Source organism: Dermacentor silvarum, chromosome 3, assembly GCF_013339745.2.
Source record: "Dermacentor silvarum isolate Dsil-2018 chromosome 3, BIME_Dsil_1.4, whole genome shotgun sequence".
Lineage (NCBI taxonomy): Eukaryota > Metazoa > Arthropoda > Arachnida > Ixodida > Ixodidae > Dermacentor > Dermacentor silvarum.
In genome coordinates, this window is record NC_051156.1 from 166,249,889 (window position 1) to 166,274,762 (window position 24,874).

Below are 24,874 nucleotides of genomic sequence, written 5' to 3' on the forward strand. Positions count from 1 at the left end.
CAACAAGCGCCGAACAGCTTTGAAGCTGGCCTTTCGCGAACTGGTCTGGCATTAGAAATGAACCGAGATGTTCCGTGATAGAGGGTGCGTCTCCCTTCGCTCCGCAGACTTGCAGCCAAACTTCAAAACGAAATAAAAGAGAGAAACCGGTCCCGATATAGGCAGTGGCGGCATTATATACATATATACCGCTCCAATGCGCGGAACTGTGCGAGGTGGCCTCGAAAGATCCCGACGGCTGTTTTTTCAGCGTTCGCACTGCACTGATATAGGCTTGGGCGTTCTCAGGAGACAGAAACCATGCGCGTCGTTGAATTACCTTAAGTAGCACTTGCGGAGATATATATACACTGCAACACGCTTCTACAGTGTAGCCCGAAAAGGTGACCGTAAACAGTTGTGCCCTTTTTAAAACGCCACGCTTGAGCGGACGCCTTTTCTTTGAGGCGAGTCCTTTGGCAGTATAGTAAACGGCGCCGTTGTGACGAAGGTTCGATCAGAGTGGCCTTGACTCTTCACAAACGCTCTACCCAACCGCAGTTTGTCCCGAGTCAGTCGCACGGTATGTCCCGAGTTCGCGTAGGGTGTCCGGACACCCAACCTGAGTAAGCTGGATGAAGCTGTTACTGCTGATCCAAGCTAGCCCCTGAATGAACATACTTTGCAGCGCATAGGGCAATCGAGCAGGGCGTTTTGTGTCTGCTGCAAGCGGTTACGAATCGAAATGTCGGTTCTGTGCGTTTCGCAACTGAAGTTTTGTTTTGAAGCAAACAAGCAAATAGAGGATATTTTACTTATACAGGAATGAGTCCACCGGCGACCATTTCTCCCCGGTATACAACCACTGCGGTCCACAGAAAAAAAAAAAATAGGGAAAATTCTGACTGATGTTTGCCGACTATGAATGCAATGTGCCTTTCCTTTTTTTTTTTCGATCGCAGAGTACTCTTGCGCCCGAAGAACTTGAAGTGAAGCGCATGATCTTAAAATTATGTGCTATACTATTCCGAAGCTACGCAGCGGGCTATGCGCAAACAATAATGGAAGACTCCGAGTTTCTTTTTGAGTACCCAGGGTGAATCAAGCGCACTAGTACGCTTCCTGTCTCCATCACAATATTCCGGTAGAGAGAAGCTCCCTATTGAAAGACAAAAGGTTAGTGTGAGCGCATACATATGACCACTGACGCGCTACCCTGATTTCAATTTCCTTTCCATCTCCTGCACTGGTCCCGTTTCTTGGTCGCGGCAAAAATTTCTTCGTTTAATTTTCCCTTCTGGCTGACTATTTATACATTAACAGTGACTCCCAAATAACCTCACTCCCAATGACTACCCTCCCGGCATGTACTTTGTGCTATCAACTATAACAGCACCGTGAGGTTGACTTCAGGTGTCGAGGGGCAGCGAGCCACTCCTATAGATTCCGGGGCGGATTGCGTGGGTATAATTTCCTATTTGTCTCATACAAGTGGGGCGCGTACGAGCACGCCCACTGGGCGTGATCGCACACTATAGGTAAGAGCGACAGTACGGGAATTTGCTCATCTATTGGCTTTGCATAATAAGAAAAGGGCCGCTTCAATATCGTCCGAAGTACTCGAAATGCAATTAACGCTTTAACGCGACAGTCCTCGAGGCACACTGACTGACTATCACTTTGGACGTTTATTTCACTAGTCCCGAAGGCATCGGGTGCGTTTACCTTAAGGATAGCGACATTGTGTCAAATTATCGACATGCAGCACTCTTAAGTTGGTCTCTATTATTTCTTTCCTTTTCTTGGTTATTTTTTTTATACCCTAGTCATTTTCGTTTCTCTAGTTTTCTAACGGCATTACAGTGCGACACATGCACAGTCAAAGCAATTATCAGGCATCTTATGTATCTGCCGGGTCATGGCAGTTATAGGACGCCTACATTCGTAATCGGGTGTTAATCCCCAAACCCAGATGATAGAAGGGGCCAGCACTGCACCAGACATTGGCCGCCAGAGAGGCAGCCGCTTTATGGGTATGGCTACGAGGAAAGAGTGATGCGCATTTATTCGTGCACTCACCACACTTATAACTCCACGGTGCATGCTAAGCCGCTCATATATCTCTCAAACGTGCGGAAGTCGGCGGCGTGACGAAGAACAAACTTTACTGTGCACCTCTGAATCCCTGCGTTGTTGATAACACATAATTGAAATTGTCTGCGATAGATACGAGAGTGAAATGTATTCGTGGACCGGCGGTCGACGCTACGATTATTGACCAGAATTATGACGCAGCAATAACAACACGGATGATAAAGCGACAGAGACATGCGCGAACTTCCGAATTATTTAATCCCGGGAGAAAACAGACATTAACACAAACCCTGCGCATTCCCAGAGAAACAAGAAAGGTCCGCGCATGCGCTGTCTGTTTTCCCCTTCTATTAATTTAGCTGGAAGTGTGCACGCATGTCCCTGTCGTTCCAGTCATCCGTGTTCTTAATTGCTGCGCCACTATTCCCGTCAAGTATCATGCGACTAATCCAACAACGTGTTTATTAGGCCTTAATAGGCGCTCGTGAGTTCAGGCGTCGTCGTTGTCGGTCGCGTGTATTAGTGAAAGGCAAAAGGCGAACGTGGTCAAGCAGCGGCAGTGAAATGGCACGCAGACCGTGTTTTTTCCGCTTCGGTACCACGCCTGCGACCCCGTCTCGACGGACGCTGCGCGTTCGACGAAGGCCCGATCGTAATCTCGTGAAAGTGGGCACGCTTGAAGACGCAGCTGCGGTCGGAAAGTGCGGCCGCTGCAGACCACTGCCCACTACGACCGCCCCGTCGTTTTTTCCCAGAGAGAAATGACGCGCGACAGTATTCTTATCAGTCGACTTCTCATTAAATTTCACGGTTACATTCTGCGAACCTTCATATCGTTTCAAGGCCATGTAACTTTGCAGAAATAAAACAGTCGCACCACACTGGCCATCTGTCAAGGCAATCAGTATATCTCGACATAAATAGTTGCTTCGGATCAGTTTCTTTGAACACTGCCGAAGCTGTTACGTCATTAATATGAAGATTTCGATGCAGCTGCTGCTCGAAAGAAATGACTGGAAGACGCATCTGGGCTGCGAAAACATAGTAATACATCAATATTAAGGATTCTCGCATTCCCTGCTACAAGACGCAAATGGCTTCTCTGTACTCCACTCAGCGTAAAATAATGCACGTGACGTTTTCTTGATTTTTATTTCGCTACCCTCTCCCGCGGTGTTTCGATGGCAGAATGTTGGTAGAACTACAGCGCGCAATGTAAGAAGGCTAATTTTACCTGTGCCGCATAGCGATAACTGTTTGTGGTCCCTTGGTGGTAAGTCAGCCAGTGCATACCACTGCACAAATAAAAAAAAAATTCATTCCATTCTGGGGTTTTACGTACCGAAACCACCATCTCATTATGAGGCACGCTGTAGTGGGGGACATTGGAATAATTTGGACCAAATAGGGTTCTTTAACGTGTTCCTAAATCTAAGTACACGGCTGTTTTTCGCATTTCGCCCCCATCGAAATGCGGCCGCCGTGGCCGTGATTCGATCCTGCGACCTCGTGCTTACCAGCCCGACACCACAGACACTAAGCAACCACGGCGGGTCTGCACAAATCTGCCACCATGTTGTCATGCTCAGAAGAGTCGCTATAAAGAAAAAATGAAAAACTTCTTAAAGCGAAGGTTTAGAAAAACGCTGATCCCTTGTGTTGGCCATAATTTATAACAGTGGTTGAGATCACAAATTGTGCGATGATCGCTAGTGAGCTAACTAATAAAAAAAAATTACACTAACTTTTTGGCTGCCTTTAGCTCACACCATAGAATTGCGGAATCGAAGCCCCTCAACTCTCAAGGTATGCGCACGGAGTCCCGAGACTAGCACTATGCAGTTGCGAGATGTCCGCTCCCAAAATCCGCGATGACATACGCAGATATCCTGCATAATTCATCCCGACGTAGTACCTACATATGAGGAAAGGCGCTATAGGACGGTAACACTGAAAATGCCAACGCACCTCACCGCAAGCTTGGGGTTCTCGCTTAAATTATGTATCTATCCAGCAGCCGGAACAAAACGCGGACAGAATGAAACAAAGCAGAACACCTCTCACGATCGGCTGCTTGAAATTGCGATGTCCGATCGAAGCAAAACAGGGCGCTAAATGCATTCTTAGGCGTCTGTGAATGAATCGCACTATAGCGTCACACAAATTGGCCAACTCAGAAAGAGAAATGTGTCTTCTAGATGAGCAAACTTTATTACGGCATGATGTAATACACTTTGCCTGACAAGCAAGATAAGCTTGTCAGGCAAAGTTCCTGTGCAACAGCACATGGTTTGGGAACAATGCAAGCCTTCCCTCACAGCGCTATCGCTAAGAAGTTCCGTTCCGACCAGACACCAAAATCCCTTCAAAACCATATTCAATGTAAGTCAAAAACGCCCATGCAGGTCAACATGCTACGCACCTTAGCGACTGCAATACCATAACATTATGAGGCCCTTTCATTAGAAAATTATTCATCAACCACCTGAACTTACTCTCCTTCCGATGGTCATTCGGGAACTATCACGGTCTTATGATTTGCTCATGCTGTCTATACGAACCCTTCACGACCTTAATCTACTAATACGATATAGTTGTGATGATTCATTCCTTTATACGGAGTGTCCGAACTACCATGCACCAAGATTTTAAAATATGCGAATGCCACGTAACTGGGCAGAACCAAGGTAATGTTGTTTGCGGTCGCTTGGAGATACTCGGATTATTTTCTAGCATTCCGTCTAATTACATCATTATTCTTAATTAATAAACTCCTCGAATGTTATCATTAGATGAAAAGCGTCAATGAGAAAATTGTAGAGTAACATATTAAAAACTCCCACACAGCTTTCTGTTGCTCAACACGTGCTACATAAAAGTGTTTTTTTTTTTTTCGAGCGTGAAAAGAGCCCGCGAATTCACGCAAAATTGCCGCGCCACTGGCAGCTCGCGGATCATCCCGCCGGGGAGTTTGGCGTCGACATAACCAACGAAGGCCAGCAAATGTCCTCCACAACACAAATCGCGTTAAAAACAGCACGAGTGCAGCTCGGTGGCTCGAAACCTAACTCGCCAGCTTGCTCAATCTCCTCCCAAAAGCACAATATCTTGCAAACCGTATTGTTCGCGAGCGCAAAACCGCTCAAATAACACCACGTAATGTCACGTTTCGTGAAAAAGAAAGTCCATAAGCGAGTATACAAATGCACGGCCTGCGGCGAACTTCCCCCCTCACCGAAAACAAAACACTGATCGGCAAGCTGTGTCACCTTCGGCACATACGTCCCGCAAGAGCTGTACCAAGGACAGCTGCTGTACGCGAATGCGTGCAGGCGTGAATCACGCGTTCCTCGACGGCGTGTCCCACCGGTGTCCGACGCCCTTAACAACGGCACGACTACGAACCCGTGGACAGGCTTATGAGGTATACGGGTAAGGCGAACAGCGCCGAGTTTTTTTTTTTTTTTTTTTTTTTCTGTTGCAGCTGCGTTAGCTTCCGCTCCATTTTAACGCGAAAGTGTTAAGGGCCCCGTGTCGCAGAAAATCCGGCGCCGGCGTCGTTGGCGGAAATAGCCATGCCGAACCACGTCATCCCGAACCACCCCGACCGGGCAAGCCCTTCGAGTGGCGCGAGGCGCTAGTGAAGAAAAATTGAATTTCTTAAAAGTAAAATTCGGCAGAAAAGTCCAACAGTACGACTTATTAACCCACACCCACAGGTGTGATAGCATCGGATTGTAATTTGAAGATACCAGAAAAAGTCTGATAAGCAACCAGGGATCTTTCAGTGCTATCGCGTTCCACTCTTAGAGGCGAAGCTTAAGCATCCTGCAAATTTTTATTCTTTTCTTGCGCATGCAAAGAAGTCGACACACACACACACACACACACACATGTACACACACACATATTTTCTTTTATTTCAGTTCACACTCCCTCGGATGAATCATATGGAAGAAAAGCCTTTGAGCACAAATACCAAAACGGCGCTGACCTAGACCGAGTTTCAATGTCGGCACACAGGACACCCCGTGAAGAAAACGGCGAGTGCAGTTAGTGCCTTGTAAATGCAATTCCTTCATTTAACGCAAACCTTTGTTTTTCTGGTCGCACTGCGTGCATTGCGCTGCTTTTTCAAACACAGAACATCGGCCAACTCGTCCAAATCACTATTCGCTATTGTTGACGCTTTTCGCAAAGATTAAGTTGCGTGTCGTTGCACCTCATTTTCATTTACTCGTATGCAGGTCACACGTGATCCGCTCTTAGTTTTTCTTCGAAAGCACGCTCACTCTTCAAACATCTTCTGCGTACAGAGAGAGAGAAGACAGGAAAGGCGGGGACGTTAACGAGGTGCACGTCCGGTTTCGGCATGGAGTTTCCTGCAATAGTAACTACTATAGGTAATTCTGACGGTGCGATAGTTCAGCCACAGTCGCGGAAGTTATGGCATAGGGTGGCTAGATTGATTGACGGTTTGGTGATGTTAAGGTGGCTAGCTATAGTTCATTCTAGCCACCCTAACGATGGTACGTGGATGTAGTTGCCTCTTGGTGTTTGTGGCTTCAGACCTTCTTGCAGCTTCGTTTACTATACGCTTTATCATTTTTTTTTTTAATTTTCAAGCACTTAAGAGTTTTCTAAACGCCGCAAAACTATTTGTCTCTGTTCAGATGTGTGATAATTGCAAATTGTCGCATTTATTGACGGATCGATAAGTCTTTACATAGAAAAGAACTGGCTCGAAGTTGCACTCATAACGCAATATATTGTTAAAAATTACCGCTTTTTTTTTCAAATTCACAAAGCCGTCTAAAGCCAGAAGGACGACGTTTAGGCAAATTCATGCACTAACCAGGGTTTATTAACCCGGGCTTAGTATCGATGCGTTCTATAGACAGTATGGCGCCACAGTTCTCTCTAATAACTAACTATTGATATAGGAGACTATGTGAGCATCAGTGCCTGAGGACGAAGAAAGTATAGTTGTCCCAGCTAATATAACATGCCGCCGGTCATTTATATTCATTCCCCGATGTCCAACGACACCGAGAAAGTGAATATTATATGGAGAGTGACAGACTGGCATATATATATCAAGCTGCAGCCTTGGCAAATATTTGCTCTATTAAGCATGGTTCGTATAGTAGCGGATGGTTGGTTTCTTCTAGAGGACACAACGGATGGCAGCGACGCTTGTTGTGTTGTAACCGTTGCACGTCGTGTTTGCCTTGAAGTGCTCCTGCCGGCGTCTGCTGCGGCCTACTTACGCTACCAAGCCTGAAACAACTAAGATCGCTAGAAAGCACGGCACTACCGAAGAAAAAAAAAAGCAGAGACTAAGTACGCACTAACTACAATCCCACATTTAGACACTCCAAGTGCCTGAATAGCCCTATAAACTTAAAGCTTATATCGTCAAAAGACGCGCCGCAAATGTGAAAAAACAGGCACCGCGCGGTAGTTGTTTCACAAAAGGGGGTCTCGAACAGGCTCGTCGCGAAATGTTGATTGATTGATTGATTCGCGTGGTTTAACGCATCAGAGCAACGCTGGGGCTACGTACGTACATGCAAGGGTGAAGGGCTCAGAACTACTTTGACCGCCTGGGGTTTCTAACGCGCACCTAAATATAAGCATGTTTGCGTTCCTGCATTTTGCCCAATCGAACCCGCCACCTGATGCTCGGCAGCCGACCGCGACAGCCACACTGAGCGATCACGGCGGGTGTCACTTCATGCGCCGTCTACAGAGTTCTTAGCGACGCACACGGACACCTTTCATATCCTACGCTTCCGCACCAAAACCGCGACGCTGGTCCTTGAACCATGGATTCGCAATCACTAAAGTGCTGCGCGTCCTCGCCGGCGTTGTACAGCGGTGAGCACTGTTAGGGTGAACACGCGAGCGCGTGGCCGACGGCACTATCAGCGCCGCGTAACAGCCATCGTTGGAAACATTGCACATGCGCAGCATGTGCTTTGCGAAACACTCTTTCCACCGCGCGCATCACGTCATCGATACGCTTGTTCGTCGTCTGCTAGCCGCATTTTTTGTTCGCTGAGCTGATACCTTCTGCATTTCAAGGTCCATCTGGATTGAAGATTGGCGCGTGAAGGAAAAAAGTGAGTGTAAGAGGGATAATTATTAAACTTTTTATTCAAGAAAATTGCACTTTTGCAATTCAAGTTAAACAAGACCATGAGAACAAATATAAAAACATGAGCAAATCTAATAGCGAGTCATGTGACCACTTACAGCAACGACTGCAGCTATTCTGGACGGTAACGAGTCGTAAAGTGATCGAACATATTCCCGATCGGCTTTCAGCCTTTCCCACTCGTTGCTGACTTGCGCCCACAACTGGTCCGAAGTCGCGGAATAAAGGGGCTTCCTTGCCAAAGAAGCTTTCAGACGGCCCCACACGTTTTCTATCACATTCAGGTCCGCTCCTTTCGGAGGCCATTCCAGTAGCTGCATGTACTGCTCCGCCTGGAACTCCTTGACAGCCCGCGCCGTGTGTATCGGTGACCGGTCCTGTTGGAACAGGTAATCCCCGTCTGGGATTAAACTGCTCGCATATGGCAACAGCACATTGTTCAAAATGTTGCAGTATTGTTCCGACGATAAGTGTCCACGTATACGTTGCAGGGGCCCTAAACCATATCTTGAAACAGCACCCCACACGTTCACACTCGATCTCCCACTGGCAGAAACACCTTGCACGTTGTCCGGGTCGTTCCTGCGTGGCATTGTGACGTTAACTAAAACAATTGCTTTTCAAAGCAGGAAGTTTTCCTCACCGTGTGCCTGGTAGTCTCCAAACACGCAATCTTTGGTCTTGTCGCGTCGAAAACGTCGACTCATCCGAAAAGATGACGCGACCCCACTCTTCTGATGTCCATGCTTCGTGCAGCTCAGCGAACTGCCGTCGTGCGTCCTTGTTTGCCGCCGTTAGTAGTGGCTTCTGCGCTGCGACGCGACTGCGAAGGCCCGCAGTGCGCAGGCGACGTCGAACAGTGGTGTCCGAAACGTCCAAATCCAAGTCCTCGCGTATTGCTGGGGCTGGCAAGAAAGGGTTACGAACAGCAGCTGCAACTATGAGGGCGTCTTCATCGTTTGTGGTAGCTTTAGGGCGGGGCGCGCGGGGTGCATCCTGAATGCGACCTTCATACTTGTAGGCTTGAATTATCCTGTTCACAGTCTTCAGGGGCCTATTAACTAAAGCGCCAATATACCGCTGGGAATAACCTTTCAGGGAAAGATCGACAATTGAGCGCCGTTCATCATCGGGAACCCTAGCCATAATACGATCTGGCGACAGAATGAACGGCTGCGAAAGATGTTTGGTTGTTTTATATACGGCGTTGCATGCACAACAACTTTGAAGGGAACGAATAGACACGCCCCCATAGATATACAAGTTTTTTTGTCTTGTTCTGTTCAAGCACAGATGTTTAAAGAAATCTTAAAATGCAGGATGCATGGGCTTAGAAAACAAAAATGCGGCTAGCAGACGACAAGTGCATTCATGACGTCATGCGCGCGGTGGAACAATTATTTCGCGGAAGGCGTGATGCGCATGCGCAATGTTTCCAGTGATGACCGTAACGGGGCGCTGACAGTGCCGTCGGCCACGCGCTCGCGTGTTCACCCTAACAGTGCTCACCGCTGTACCTATTATATAGCACAGTCGCGTAAAAGTTCAGCCTACGTGGCAACTGAACGAAGGGACGCCGAATCAGCTCCACTTACAACCTACAGGAAGTGTAGGTGTAAAGGTGACAGTGCACGATATCGACAGCTGTTCGACCACCGGCTATTTTTAAATGTAACCCCCCCCCCCCCCGTAGCATTTTTTTTCTCCAACTGCGGCACATGTGTGCGAGGACTGCGGCATCTTTGACACGAGGCAGGAATCAACCGCGATAGGCCAGATAATGTTTTTTTGTTGATTTTTTTTTTCGGCGGCTGACACCTGAACGGCGCTCAGGCGAGGGAAAATGGTATGTGATTAAAAGGACAAGAGAAAATGATTAGCTGAAACTATTGAGGATGGGATGATAAAAGGCTATTAAGCCATAATGCGTGTGTAATAACCATGCTCTGTGCTAAATTTCGTGAATTTTTAAGAGGAAAGCCTTAAGTGGATCGTTGCAATGGCTCATACCCTAAAAAAGCGGCGAGTACAGTGATACAAAAAAAGTGGACGTGTGAAACAAAAAATATCAGCAGCAGCAATGGATCGTACCCGAAAAAAGCGGCGTCTGGTCCAGTAATGCATCAGGAATGGCTCATGCCCCCGTAAGTCTGACCCCTCCTACCGTATAACTTGATGCATTACCAAGTGTGCAGCAGGCTTTCGCCTTCGCGTGTTACAGGAGTGTAACGTGCTGCTGATTTTTTTCTTCTATGCTGCAAGCATGACACCAAGCGAGTCTTGGCTGCGGGTTTACAGTATACACGCCTCTATAACTTGGTGTTAGCTTCGGCAAAAAAGTAACTCGCGAATAAATTGACAACTTGCGACATTAGCCCTCTACAGAGGCTTCCACAGCTCGCTTCTCTAGAGGCTTTCACGGTCAGCAAAAAATTAGACCAGAGACTAATTTTACAAGCTAATCGCAGCAAGTTCTTGTTGTTGGACGGATATCCATGCCCTCCAGTGGCCTATTTTCCCAAGCTCGCGTCATTTAACAACAACGACGGTGACAACAATTGAATGTTTCTTTGAATTGTTTCAACCATTGCAGCAGGTGTCACGTGACACCTAAATATACTACACAACTGCTCGTTTACCTCTAAATTTATATATATATATATATATATATATATATATATATATATATATATATATTACAGTCTAAATGTGAATGTAGAAACTGAATCCGCTATTCCACCTGCTTATGAAACAAAGCAATCATCAGTAGCGCAGTCATTGTAGCAGGTGTACGTGAATGGGTGTTCCCGGTCACGTGTCTTTGAGAGTTGCATTCTTTTTTCGTCGTACCGCTACCCGTAATTCTGTTAACTATAACGGTTGCTCTTGACTTCGGTGCAATGTCTCCCATTAGACTTTTATTCATTTCTCCTTTTGTGAAAGATTCGGGACGCCACCGCGCCACCATTATCTCCGGAATAGATCATACGGCGCGACAGACACTGAAAAAAAAAAGAAAAAAAAAAGAAGAAGGAATGTGAAATGGAAGGTTACGATATGCGGGCCCCATTTAAAACGAAACGTTGTTCCAACGAGCAGCGGACCGGGAAGACCCGGTTTTGGCCAAGATACGCTATCAGCGATTTCTAGACAAAGCACAAAGGCCGCACGTGCATTTATTGTCCATATCAGTAGCGTGAGCGGTCGCATATGCTTAGTCAGTTTCGCGATACCGCTCGGGATCATGGCGTCATGGCCGCTCCGGTCCGTCGTTTCAGCGACAAGCATCGGTTTATCGGTGCTGTACTAGCTCCAGAGAGAGTTACAGGAATGCCTTCAGTGATAACAACGAAGTAGCACGTGGACTTAATGTTCCCTCATTTTATTATATAATGTGTTGCTGCGTGACATGTGATATCTCCCGTTCGCATTCAATGTCAAGCCCACATAGGCAGTGGCGTGTAGCCAGGGGGTGCCGCGCATGTGCCTCCCTAAACCCCCCCCCCCCCCCCCCCCCATCCTTACTCTTAAAATTTCTGTCTATGTGTCCTGCCAAGCCCTCCCCCCCCCCCTCCTCGCCTTTCCCGGCCCCGGTCAAGTGCCAGAGAACTATTGTCCAAGTAAATTGGTTGATTTTAACGTACCAAAGAGAACACTGGGGCCTTAGTCTGACAAAAAAGAATAAAAAATACACTAAGCGATGACGGGACACCACTGCAATTGCCTTACAAAAATTATGCATGAGATTCAATTGCATGCCAACAAAAGTCTACTGAAGGCAACAAAACCTTAGCAGAAAAGCAACAGAATTCTTATAGTGATTTTTCTAAGGATGAGGGTAAGAAACATACAACGGTGCGCGTCGTTGTGTCTGCTCCTTGCCCTGTGTGCTCTGTTTTTTTTTTTTTTTTTCCACAATAAGCCCAATAAGCCGCGCACCAACCCGCTGAAGCGAACCAAGTCCAACCATGGGAGTACACGAGAATCTGCATTTGAAAGAGATCAGGAATAACTTTGACATCCAGTAGCTATTTGCCTTCTTTAATGGGTGTCGTTCAATTCCACCCTAATCAAACTGCGGCCGCCTTGACCGGGAGTCGAACGCGACAGCTCGCGCCCAGTATCAGAACGCCACTGTTGGTCATAGTAGCATGCACCGAGCCACAGCGACAGGTCCCTTCTCAAGGCGACATTAGACGGTTTACTCGCGAGATGGCGCCGTGAGTTGACGCTTTCAATTATCGCAATTGTCGGGTGCCACTTACATATACCACGGCAAATTTTCCCTGATTAGATAGCACTAAGAAAATTAGCGAAAAAAAATATTGGCTATCTGTTATAGCGCGAGCTCGCGAATCGTCGCAAGGGCGTCCCGTCGGGAGCGCCGGTAAGGCGAGAACCATCGTGCCTTCGTTTGTCGCCGCAGGCGATCACCACCACCTAACGACTACATAGCCACTATACCTAACCAACACAAGAAGTGCGCCGGTACAAAAGCGATGCGTGTCTGCAGCAATTATCGCCGCTCAAAGCGGTACCGGGGTGACATTTCGATGGAAGTGAGATGGTGGGAAATTAGAATCTCACTTAAGCGACGTTATAGATATGCTTCTCTAGGGACCATGAAACGACTTGTAATAAGTGAGCTCTCATGCTGCTATGCAGATTCGATGGCTGTGTGTTAATCTTTCCTGGGGTATGAAAAAATGCTGTGCTGCCAATTACTGGAACAATCTCACCAAACAAGCGCATTTTCGTTTGCTATAGCAGAAGCACGCGGAACAAAACGAAGCACACGACCTTGAGCCTGCCTGTGCTGCAAACCATAATGGAAAAAGGGTCGAACCTTTCATGGAAAGTGAGTTCGTTCTTAGCGTATGAGAAAACCTTCAGGCGCCTTTCTTTCTTTTTTTTTTTTCTTTTCGCGTTTTTACTTATGATTAAAGGCTCTTTCCGTCTTTTTCATTGCTAAAAATTTTAAAATTAAATTATGGGGTTTTACGTGCCAAAAGCACGATCTGTTATGAGGCACGCCGTAGTGGGGGATTCCGGAATAATTTGGACCACCTGGGGTTCTTTTTTAACGTGCACCGAAATCTAAGTACACGGGTGTTTTCGCATTTCACCCCCATCGAAATGCGGCCCCCGGGGCTTTTTCATTGTTGGTGCTTAAAATTCCACTTTTAAACACCCTCATACAAACTTGAAAGCACGTTTGACGAAAATACGGGTGCATGCCCGATAGCGGGGATTCAATTTAGGAGGTCGTAAAACATTCGCACGGAAGATATAGCTGTGGATTACCGAGCTGTTCCGAAGCGCACGAAAGAGAGAAAGGTGTACGTGAACGCGATCGCTTCGTATATTGCATGCAACTCGTTTCCCCCCTCCGCGGCAAAACTTCCGAGAGCAAAAAGTATACTGTGAGAAGGAATCAATGCGATCGCTTCGTGCGCTATAATTCGGTGTCAAACCCGTAAGTGTAATATATCTCCGTACTGATGCACTCATACCTCTAGTCAGACCTTACGTGAAGGGGGCTTCACCGTAGGACATTGCACGTCCGGACGTTAAAGCCAAAGGAAAGAGAAAGCACTCACCAAAACCCGCAGCCGTGTAGACGCAGGCGGCCAAGCACACGACGACGCCGACAACCTTCATCCCGCGGTCACTTTCTCTCTCGTTGTCTTCTACCGTCTTCGGCTCCCACAATTTATCCGAGTGCCGCCGAGCTTGATAACGGCACCACCCACACACCGCTCCGTCCGTCAGAAGCGAGCAGTTGCTGTTTCTCTACAGCGCAGCCGACGTCACACAACGCGCTCGTCACGGGACCACGCACTCACCCTTTTACTCTCGTCACCAACCTCAACGTGACAGGACGCGCGCGCGCCGCAGCGCCGATGGGGGGTCGAACTCCGAACCATCCGTCGCTTCATTGACGCGAATAAGGGCTCTTCTAAACGCACGCCGAGAGCGCGTGTTGGCACGTGCAACTGGGGGAGGTTGGGGGCGGCGTCCCGGTGTCAGCGGCGTCGGCTTCTCAACGCCGCGGTGAGTGATGCGTCGGGAAGCGAAAGTGTGCAGGCACCCCCCACACGACGACGCACGTGCCAGCTACCTTTCGCCGCAGTCGACGCCGCAACGCGAAAAAGCCTGTTGCCGCCGCCGTCGACGAAGCCTGCAGCAGCAGCAGCAGTTCGCGCGGAGGAGAGAGAGAGAACGAAAGGGGATGCAAAGTGACGAGAGAAGGAAAGGGAGAGTGCGTTCGTAGGTGAGTGAGCGCGAGCGCGCGCCGAGCACACGCCGGAGGAACCCTTGCCTCGGGGACCTGTGAGCACGCAGCCAGCGGCTCGCGAAAGTACGCACGTAGATCCTCCGGAAAAAAAAGAAAACTAGGCTATGCCGTCGCTTGCAGGCTTTCTCCCCTTCCCGGTCTCTTTCCCTTTCGCCTCGCTGTGCGCGTGTATCTCTCTCTCTCTCTCATATACGGTTGTTAAAGTACAGTAGGAAGCGGGGTGACAAAGGACAGGTCGGGCGAGGGCAGCAACGGGACATCTTAACTCCAGCGCGTCCTGCACGCTCGTGTTTGTCCTTGTTGAAAAAGGAGGCGCGCGAGGTGAGGATTTACGGGCAAAGTCACACGGGCAAGGCATACGGCAAGGCATAAGGCATACGGGCAAAGTCACTTTGCTTTGAGGCAGTCGAGCCAACGGCTCTGCACTCGTGCTCTTCCATGCACTTTCCCCCGATGCCGTACGCAAGGTTTTGACCGGCACACGACGTCAAGGCGCCGTACGGGAGCATCGTCCGCAGTTCCCACACGGTGCTCTGAGTGTGAGGAAAGCACATGCAGCGCAGATCAGGTGCAAGAGGGCTCGTGTACTGATCCCAGGCGGTCAAAATTAATGCGGAGCCCTCCACTATAGCGTCCCCCAAAACCCCGGCGTTGCTTTGAGACGAGGGAGGATCGACCTTCCTCTTAAAATTCCGCGTGCGCTCCCCTCGCACTAGGAATCTTCACGAACAATACTATATCATGTGCCATAGGGGGAGGTCAATATGACGCCATCGCAGCCGTCATTAGAATAGCACGATGAAATACACGCACGTGATCTCAGTTCGTCGTACCTTCGGGAGCGTTACGGAAGTTTTGAACAGCAAAACGTTATCACATCGTGACGTCGCACGATTACTCTAGGTTTTAGAGATCTGGGCGATGCTTCTCGCGGTGGCTCTCCAACATGACTGCTGTCATGAACCGGCTACCCATGCGTAGCTTTCACATTTCGTCGGTGCGTGCGGCTACTCCTGCGCCACACTCCAGTTAGGACACATCTTAGAGGTATAAAGAAAATAGAACAGACGCCAAAAAAGGTGACGAAATGTGGGAAACACGACCTTTCGGCCGCCGCACGGGACCCTGGTTCACAGTGATTGCGAACAAGGCGTCCGTGTGGGAGGGGTCCTTGATCCGCGTCAGTTATTCTGTTCACTTCGCGATTCCTCCCGACCAAACGAGGTTTTGTTAGACTCTCTAGTTCATCTTAGAGATATATAAATGTCAAATCTTCTCAGCCATACGATGGAGAGAAAGTAGGTTCGTATAAAGTATAATGGTGCGGAGTACTTCAATTTGGGCCAGTTGGTGCGACATACCGCAAATTTCAGCAGCGCCAATGAACGAGGACGCAAGAACACATACACGCAGAACCAGCGCTGCATAATGGGGCTCCAACACGGCAACCGCGATGACATCGACAGAAGCTCGCCATATGTAGGTTTCACCGTTCTCCGATGGCGTGCGGCTACTCACGTGTGCCCCCTTTGCTTAGTTAAGCCACACCTTATAATCAGCATGACGTTCAAACGTCTCAGCCTTACAGGTGATCGTGAGAGGGAAAGTGGGTTCTTATAGAGGGTAGGTCACAAAAGTAAGCGGTAACCTTCTTACTGAAAACGTGGTCACCTTAACCACGCAAGAGCGAGCAGTAAGAGAAGGGGCACTGCTGGATTAGGAGAAAGAGCAAAGCACGGACGTTGCACTTCCCTTTCCGGTACACGCGTATCTCGGTTATTCCTTGTTGCGAGCTAGGGAAAACTAGAAGAAACGGTGTAGCACTGCGAAGGACGGCTCGCGATCTCGTTGTTTCGCGTCCGCCTCGTAAATCTGACGGCAATCTCTCGCTTTCCGTCATTATTACGAGGCCACTTACCGACTTTTCCTGCCTGTTACGCGCGCGCGCGCGTTCTCGTGTCCAGGGTTGCTCAAGCAACAGAGGCCGAAATCCCTCGGTCGGAAGAGCTGGTTTCGTTTCTGCGCGTTTTCCTCCTCCGTCACACCAGAGTGAATTGAATGCACGCGCGGCGCACCACTTTATGCGTGTACACTGGTGTATAACGCTTGTGAGCACGCTTACACGAGACGCGCGTGTTCGCCTGGCTGTGCAAGGAAGTTCCGCGTGACACAGCAGAAAAGGGGCGCGGTGCGCTTCCTTCGTGCGATTCTGCGCCATGCGTATGCTCTGGGACCTCGCGTTTGGCTGCAGTGCCAGCGCTTGTTTCGTTTTTTATGTTAGTTTTATTTTTCGCTTGTACGCATGCGTACGACTTCCTCGGATGCGAGAGAGTATATATCTACATTACGGAAATAGCGAAATATGTGTCGTCGGCGGCGGCGCCCCGCCTTCTTTTAAATCCGCGAGAAACCAAGCGGAGAAATGTGAATGCCTTCGTATGTATACCAGCGTGGTGTCAGGCAAAACGCGCAGCAATATATGAACCCGCTCTCCGAACGGTTTCAGAAGCAGCGGTGAACGCTCTTATACTACTACGCCGAAGTGCGGAGCCAGTTATATGTTATACGCGCGAGTGCACGAGCGCTAGGCATATGTAGTCGAACGCCTTTATAAAGAAGTGCTTCGGCATTCGAAATCATTAGTTACACAGGTCATTTCACTGTAAACGTCGCGCACCACACCACTCACAATAGAACCGGTGCAGAAATGTTCCTTCGTAATATAGAATCATTTCGTTGTAGAGGCGTTCGACTGCATACATACAGTCAAACAGAGCGATGGCTTTTCGACTTTTCGCACTCTCTGTGTTCCTGTAAGAGTATTAGCAGTCACCACGCAATAGGGTGACCATAGGGTAATTAAACCCTCTACGCTATTCTAATTTCAATGAATGAATGAATGAATGAATGAATGAATGAATGAATGAATGAAAACTACAGCCGTCACCTGCCCATCATCGTTTTTAACTGTTGTAACTCACCACTCATGTGTATAAAGACTTGCAGCGATTTCTTGCTTATTCTCTGTATATCCCATACGTTATGTTAAGTACCTCCTTTTTTAGTGCTTCTTTAAGGTAATGCAATAAAGATGAATGAAATGAAAACAAAACGAACAAAGCCATTACTCTCGGTTATCTTGTTTCTACTGAGGACAGGCTTATGTGACAAGCCGCGACGACAAGGCGACAAGACGACAAGACATGGTTCTTTCCTCATCATATTTCATCCTCATTTACGCTTTCCCCCTCAGCAAACCTCATGCATCCAGTGCTGCAGCAGGCGACTTTCGCAAGCTGTCTTACAAAAAAAATCAACAATGAAAGTTCTCTAAAACGAACTTCTAATTGAAATAACTTGCAAATTAATTTTCACAGCACGGTGTCCTAATCATAGTTATAATAATGCGTATAATTTTCGCAATTTTGTACAAAGAACTTTTCGAAGCGAGAAAAGTATCCCATTACCTTTTCTTCACTACTCGTTTTTCTAACGCTGTAATTTGATGCTCAGTCGAGACGTTTGCACTCTAAGCAATTGTAATATTAATCAGTTACCCTGTGCATCGCTTCACGGCCATCATCAGCCCGATAGAGTCCATCCGAGGATAAAGGTCGCTCCCAGAAATATCGATGTACTCCTGCCCTGCGTTAACCGAGCCCATCTAATACCTGCTAAATTTCCTAATTTCACCCTTCCGTCTAACTCTCGGACGGTCTTCACTAAGGTATTCTTCACGTGACACCCCACTTTGTTATGCCCTAGTCGTGCACCGCGGTTATATCTTTCCTGCGCATTACGTGACCCAGAGCTTCGGAACGCAACCTTCCTGAATGTTAAGTCATCCAAGTGCCCTGCTCTTGTTTCTATCGAGGACAGGCTTATGTGAAAGGACCGTGACGGCAAGGCGTCAGGACATGGTTCTTTCGTCATCATATTTCATGCGCATTTGCGCTTTACCCCTCAGCAAACCACTTGCACTGTCTTGTTAGGCTCACTAAAAAAATGTGGTGTTTAACGTGCCAAAACCACTATCTGATTATGAGGTACGCCGTAGTGGGGGACACCGGAAATTTGGACCACCGGGGTTTCTTCATGGTGCACCTAAATTTAAGTACACGGGTGTTTTCGCATTTCGCCCCCATCGCAATGCGGCCGCCGTGGCCGGGATTCGATCCCGCAACCTCGTGCTCAGCAGCCCAACACCATAGCCACTGCGCAACCACGGCGGGTTGTTAGCCTCACTACACTTTCGTTTTTCAAGCGATGCTTGTATACGCTAGCCTTCGCCGTCGATGTAACGCTAAAGAAACCAGTTGCTCTCGCAGTTGCTCGAGCGTCGTCGTTTTCCTCAGAAGCTGGCTCGTGCTCGTGCTCGGCACACGCTCGTGCCACTGCTCCCTCGTTCGTCGTCGTCGCCTGCTTCCACAGCTGGCTGCTATGATCATTCCAGTGTAGAATTTCTCTTCTGTCGTCGCAATGGGGAGGCCGAGTTTACGGGGGTATGAGCCATTCATTGTCTTACATGACGGACAGATTTAATTTTCAAGCAATTTAATTTCTAATAATCGCAAGCGGCAATGGTGGGCGAATGCTGACGCCGCCGAGCAAACTCGAGACGTCGAACGCAAACGACGGCGGCGGACTGCGGGCATTCCGTCAGTGACGTCGTTCTCTCCGTCACATCCGAACGTGTGTGCAACATCATAATCGAGAAATACTTTAATGGACCCTCTGGATTAACCCAGTGATAAACACCGGCGCCGCACGTTTCAGCTTCGCTGGTTAATCATCTTCACGGAGTGGAAGTTTTCCGCAGCTGTCTCGTTGGCGCCCCTCGGTTTGCGCTCGTGCTCGGCACGCGCTCGTGCCACAAACGAGTCAAACAGAGCTTCGCTTGCACCCCTCTACACAGTAGTGGAAAGGCGGTAAATTTTTTTTTCTTCTCTCTCTCTACATGGTTTGTTAATGCGTCATTTGCACAAGCTGTCCGTCTTTCCTCCTCTCCTTCCTATCTTCCATTTCTATGTTCCTGTGTCTTCCTTTCTCAAGAGTAGGCATGCGTTGTGCCCCCTTCCGGTGGCAGTTGCCAGCCTGCTCCTCACTTTTTCCTTTTCTCTCGCGTGTATTGATAGCTTTCACGTGACGTCACGCACCCACCTTATCACCTTGTCGGGGCACCAACATGGCGACTACGAGCACTTCAGTCCAATTCATCTTATTTAAAGCTTTCACGTGACGTTACGGACCCAGTTTATCATCGTGTCGGTGCACCAACATGGCGGCTACAATGACGCTAGTGCAAGCCATCTATATAGGTTTTCAAATCAAATAATAATAATAACGGTTAAAATGCTCTGAAACACACTACCTATAGCTGGACAGTACATCCCATATCTGTCATGACCCGCCGATCGCGCAAGGAAAATGACCACTTCGTTCACAGTTTGCACACTATTTTGGCGCCGAGCTGCGGGACTCTGCACGCAATTGTTCTGGAGCTAGGGTAGTTCTTCTGCTAAAAAAATACACAAGAAATACGCTTGTGCGATTGTCAGTGGAGGCATGCCAGAGGGAACCACCCAGTAATAAGCCACGCATAGTTTCCTGTATCAGTAAAGTTTCACCACCACCACCACCACCACCACCACCACCACCACCACCACCACCACCAAACACAAATGGGATGCGAACATGGAGTAGAACACTTTTCAGAATAACTAGAGGGCGCCATTTCGGATGGCTATACTTATCAGGTCGCAAAGATGGTACAGGACTCTTAACAAGCGTACAAGCCGGCACCATGCCTACACTACGCGTACTGAGTCGTAAGCGGTCCGCGACAAGAAGAAAAAGTAGCTACCGACGCTGAGCGCGCTGCACTGTTGGAAGAAGAAAGGCGGTTCAAGGTGGCGGCACCACAGGCAGCAAAAGACGCCATATCGTGGACATTTCATGCTTACATCTACTCTCGATTGCGCGAGAGGCAGTGGTTTTCATTCTAGCATTTTTGTATACATCTCCTTATTTTTTTTTCTTTTGCTTCTTCTTCTTCATCAAAACTTATCTACATTGTACCGCTACCTATGCCTGTCACAGATCCCGTCGTTTCGATCCCTTCCCTGCTTTTTTTTCACCAATACTCAAAACGTCTCTTGCTTGTCTCGACTGCATGCTGATCAGTTGATGCGTTCGTCCACTTTAAACCGAAGCGCTTCTGTAAGATGCACTTTACCTACGGCTCTCACTGGGTGAATCCCTTCGCATTGCCTTGAGATGTGCTGAGTGGTCTCCGGATTTTTGCTGCAGCATACACACGCCTCATCTAGTTCCGAATATTTATTCGGGTATGTTTTTGTCCTTAGGCATCCGGCTCGAGCCTCAAATAGCAACGCACTGCCCTCTGTGTTATCGTACAGATTTTTCCTTCTAACTTCTTTCTTCTCATTCTTGTAAATCTCCATGGTCGTCTTTGTTTCCATTCTTTGCATCCAATTCACTGTCTCTGTTTCTCTTACTTTCTTTCTGATGATTCCTGGTTGTCTATTTACACTTTCAATTACCCTGCACTTGCTTACCAACTTTCTGCACCTCTTCCTCCATTCTGTGTCCACGCTTTCAGGTACAGACACTTGTGCGCTTTAGCCCCCCCCTTTTTTTTTTTTTTTTTTTTTTTGCATCCACGTTCCTGAGTCTTTCTTCAAAACTAATCTTGCTCTGCGCTTCTCTGACTTCAATCAGGTTGCACTGCCTCGATCATTTGTCGTTTTTTACCTTGGGCCCCCAAAGCCAACCGACATGATATCCGATTGTAAGCACCGAATGGCACTTGCGAACGTTATCGCTGGCACCATCCAGATTTCACACACCCCATGCTTATTGTGCCCTCAAAGTGCCCTACGTTTCATTATTGCTGCATTCCACTTCCCCTTCCAGATTATCTTGGTGGGTACTTGAGTAAGTATTTGCTTCGTTTATGTATACGCCGAGGTATTTATATTGCTCGAATATCTTTCTTTTTTTTTTTTTTGCAATACAGACAGCAGCCCGGATGTCAAAGTGAAGTTGTAGCAGTGGCCGGACAACGCCTCGTCATAACCTGTCACATACACCCGGTGGGAGAATTTAGGGTCCGCCGAATCGATTATCTCCAAACTGGAGCAGCCGGCGTCGCGAAGGACACCAGGCAACGCTTACGCCCCAAGAGCACACGCACATTTCTGACCCTGCCGCGTGCACCTACAGTGGCTGCGTGCGCACCGCGAAGCCCCGTCCGTCGTCTCAGGCTCCCGATCTGTATCGGGGCTCATATCTTCGCCGCTGTTCCAGTGACGGTCGTCGCGTCGGTGGGCGCGTTTCTATTCTCCCTGAGGGTGGCGGGGTGGTCACGTGTCTCCTGCAACTTGCGGAACACGTGGCAAGAGAGAGGAGAGGAGAAAGAACGAAGGCAGAGATGTTAATGGCGAGAGAGAGAAGGTGTGTGTGTATGCGAAGAATAGCGCAGGCGGTCGTGCCTTCCGAAAGAGCGTCGGCGAAGTGCACACGGGAAGAAGAAGAAGAAGAAGAAGAAAAAGAACGGACTGTGCATGCAAGATCGGCGTGCTCAGCCGCCTCGCCGTGTCCGGAAGAGATTGTTATCGCCACCTCTCACTCGCGAAAACCCGGCAATTATCGAAAGTGGTGCAACTTCGGACGAACGCCGGTAGTGCAGCGGCCTCCTATATGCTCGTACATGTACTTAGCCGAGCGACGACCGCTGGCTTATTTATTGCCTATATACGCGCGCTTTTGTGTATTGGGCTACCTTATAGGGCGCTGAAATGTTCGAGCAGAGAGGCACATGTCGAGTGCACAGGGAGTTGTGAGAGCCTCCGCGGAAAGCGTTCGGAGGACAGATTTGCATCTTTTTGTCTCGCTTTATTATCTTAACCTAATTAGCTCGGGAAAGCTAACACTATCGCCACAAAGCGTCTATATGTATAGTATTGTTAAATCCACGTTTTAAATGCAAATGTGTCCTTTTAGCACACCTTTTTTATCACGGCGCAACACGCTGCCTCCTCCGATGTTCCTAATCGAGCTCGTCGACGGTGGTCACATCGAATTTTAAAATAAACCGTTGCAACTGTGATGCCTAAATAATACCCACGATGTGTGAACCGAATCAGAGACTGAATTTACAAAGCTGAAGTCGTAACGCAAACAATATACCATGCGCATGAGAAATAGCACAAGCACGCAGACATACCGCCCAGTCTGTGGTATAGTGTTCTTTGTACTCTGCTCTTAAGCTCTGAAGTTTATTGTAACAGATTGGCGTTGGTTCGTTCGCCGAACCCATTTCATGGCAAAACCGCGTGCTTCTTCTAGCACTGCAATGGGGGAGGGACGCGGACACACGTAACTATGATATACGGAACTATGCCAACGACAGCGCTACCCTTTGTCAACCCTTTGTCATGACAACCCTTTGTCATGAAGTATCACCACCATCTAACCGCCTCTAGCCCTAATTGCTAGTTGGTCGCCTTTGCTAAATTAATGCACTCGCTAGAACGAATGGTTTGAACACGTGGTAATGAACAGCGTTAGCGTATATTCGAACTCCCTTGGGAGGTGTTGAACCGTCATCGGGAGTGAATTTTCCGCGGGGGGACGCGTGTTGTATATAATACACACCTTGCGCGCTCACAAATCGGCGGTTATCGCTCCGTGTACTCATTGCACGGAATGATATTAGGAGTTCAAGAACGGTGAGAGCCCAATGGTTAAGGCATATGCGCGTGTACGTGTATATAGCCCCGACGCATCCCGACGTTTACGCTATGCCGCAGCGAGACAATTTTGTCGACTAGACAGACGCTGGACATGCAGAGATTGCATCGAGCGCTGTAAGCACACGGCTCCAGAGCGCCAAGAAAAGCACATGGCGTTCAGCACAACCACAGTGATTCGCGAACATCGTCTTCTGTATCTATTTCTGTTATTGCCGGACTGACATGCGAGCACTCCCCTGAGCAAACACAAAAAAAAAAAATTAAAAAGAAAGAAAAGAAAATGAGGGACCTCTTATTAGTATCTTCCAGATTGGACGGATCACCTTTCAACGCAGCACTCCTTCAAAGGGTGCACATCCTTGCATCTCCAAGCCCGGTTGATTAAGAAAGCTGGAGCGATATAAGACCAGGCTAAGGTCTTCCTTCTTAAGCGCCGTCGAAGCGCCGAAAGAGATTGCGCGAAACAATGACCTCCCTGGGAGGTGGCGTTCGCAAGTCGGCGATGGGTATTAGAGAGTTTTAGCTGTACCACGTTTACGGTATCAGCCGTATACAGTGTAATACGGTAAGCTTCAGCCCTGTACCTGGTTCCTTTTTTTTTTTTTTTTTTTTTTTTTGGGGGGGGGGGGGGGGGCGGACGGAAAGACTTACGGTACCACCGCATAGCTAAAACTCTCTATATTTGAATTGTTTACGCAGACGTTGGCTGTTCAGCGGCACAACTGCCACGTTCGCACTATACGTTAAGTCTGATTTGTTAGCAGCACGTGATTACTCGGTGGATATGGAGCTGAGCTGCTGTGCAGGCGGTCACGGGTTCGAATCTCGGCCACGCTGGTCGTATCCATATAGGGGTCGGGGTGCAAAAAAACGTTCGGGTGCTCACGCGCACACCAAATCACCTCGGCGTTAACTTATGCGTATTGATCTTTGTGCGTATTGATCTATTACCCGTATTGATGTCCAGTGTACGTAAAGTATACCTCTTCGAGTATTCCAGCTCAATAACTAGATTTGTGCTTAATACAATAGGAGATTTTAAAAAACTACGTTAACGTTAAATTAAAACACCCCGCATATGCATACGCACATGCGCAGTGAAGCGTTCATCTTCCGGTCATTCACAAGCGGATAGGCTGGCACATCTCAAGAAATGCCGTAACGCTTTCGTGGCTTTGTATATCGTATCCTAATTTTGTGAAAGGCATTTCATCTAATTTCTCTAGGACTTTCCGCGAAGGCAAGCTTCTTATCTTTTTCTCATGTACAGTCACACAGACGGTGTTTTAATGTTTCTTGGGTGACACGCTGTGTATAACCACTGGCACCGTTCACGATTCCAAATAAGAATGAATAGGTGTTCGTAAAATAAATTGCTCGACTCGCAAACGACGCGGTAAGGTTTATTACGCGTCGAGGAAAGAAAGCCGGGTAAAAGTTGTAATTTCACATATGAATTCATGGCATGTATAGGTGTACCGGGCGTTCCATTTGAAATGCACGTGAGAATGGCCGACAGCTGCAAGGCTTCTGCGTGACAGTCGACCATTCACGTCGCTAGCAGAA

The 24,874-nt window shown here is 48.2% G+C and overlaps 1 pseudogene; it reads right to left on the minus strand.

Annotated features, from left to right (window-relative positions):
* LOC119445999 (alkaline phosphatase, tissue-nonspecific isozyme-like) overlaps nt 1-24,874 on the minus strand; it is an 87,243-nt pseudogene that overhangs the window by 48,980 nt on the left and 13,389 nt on the right.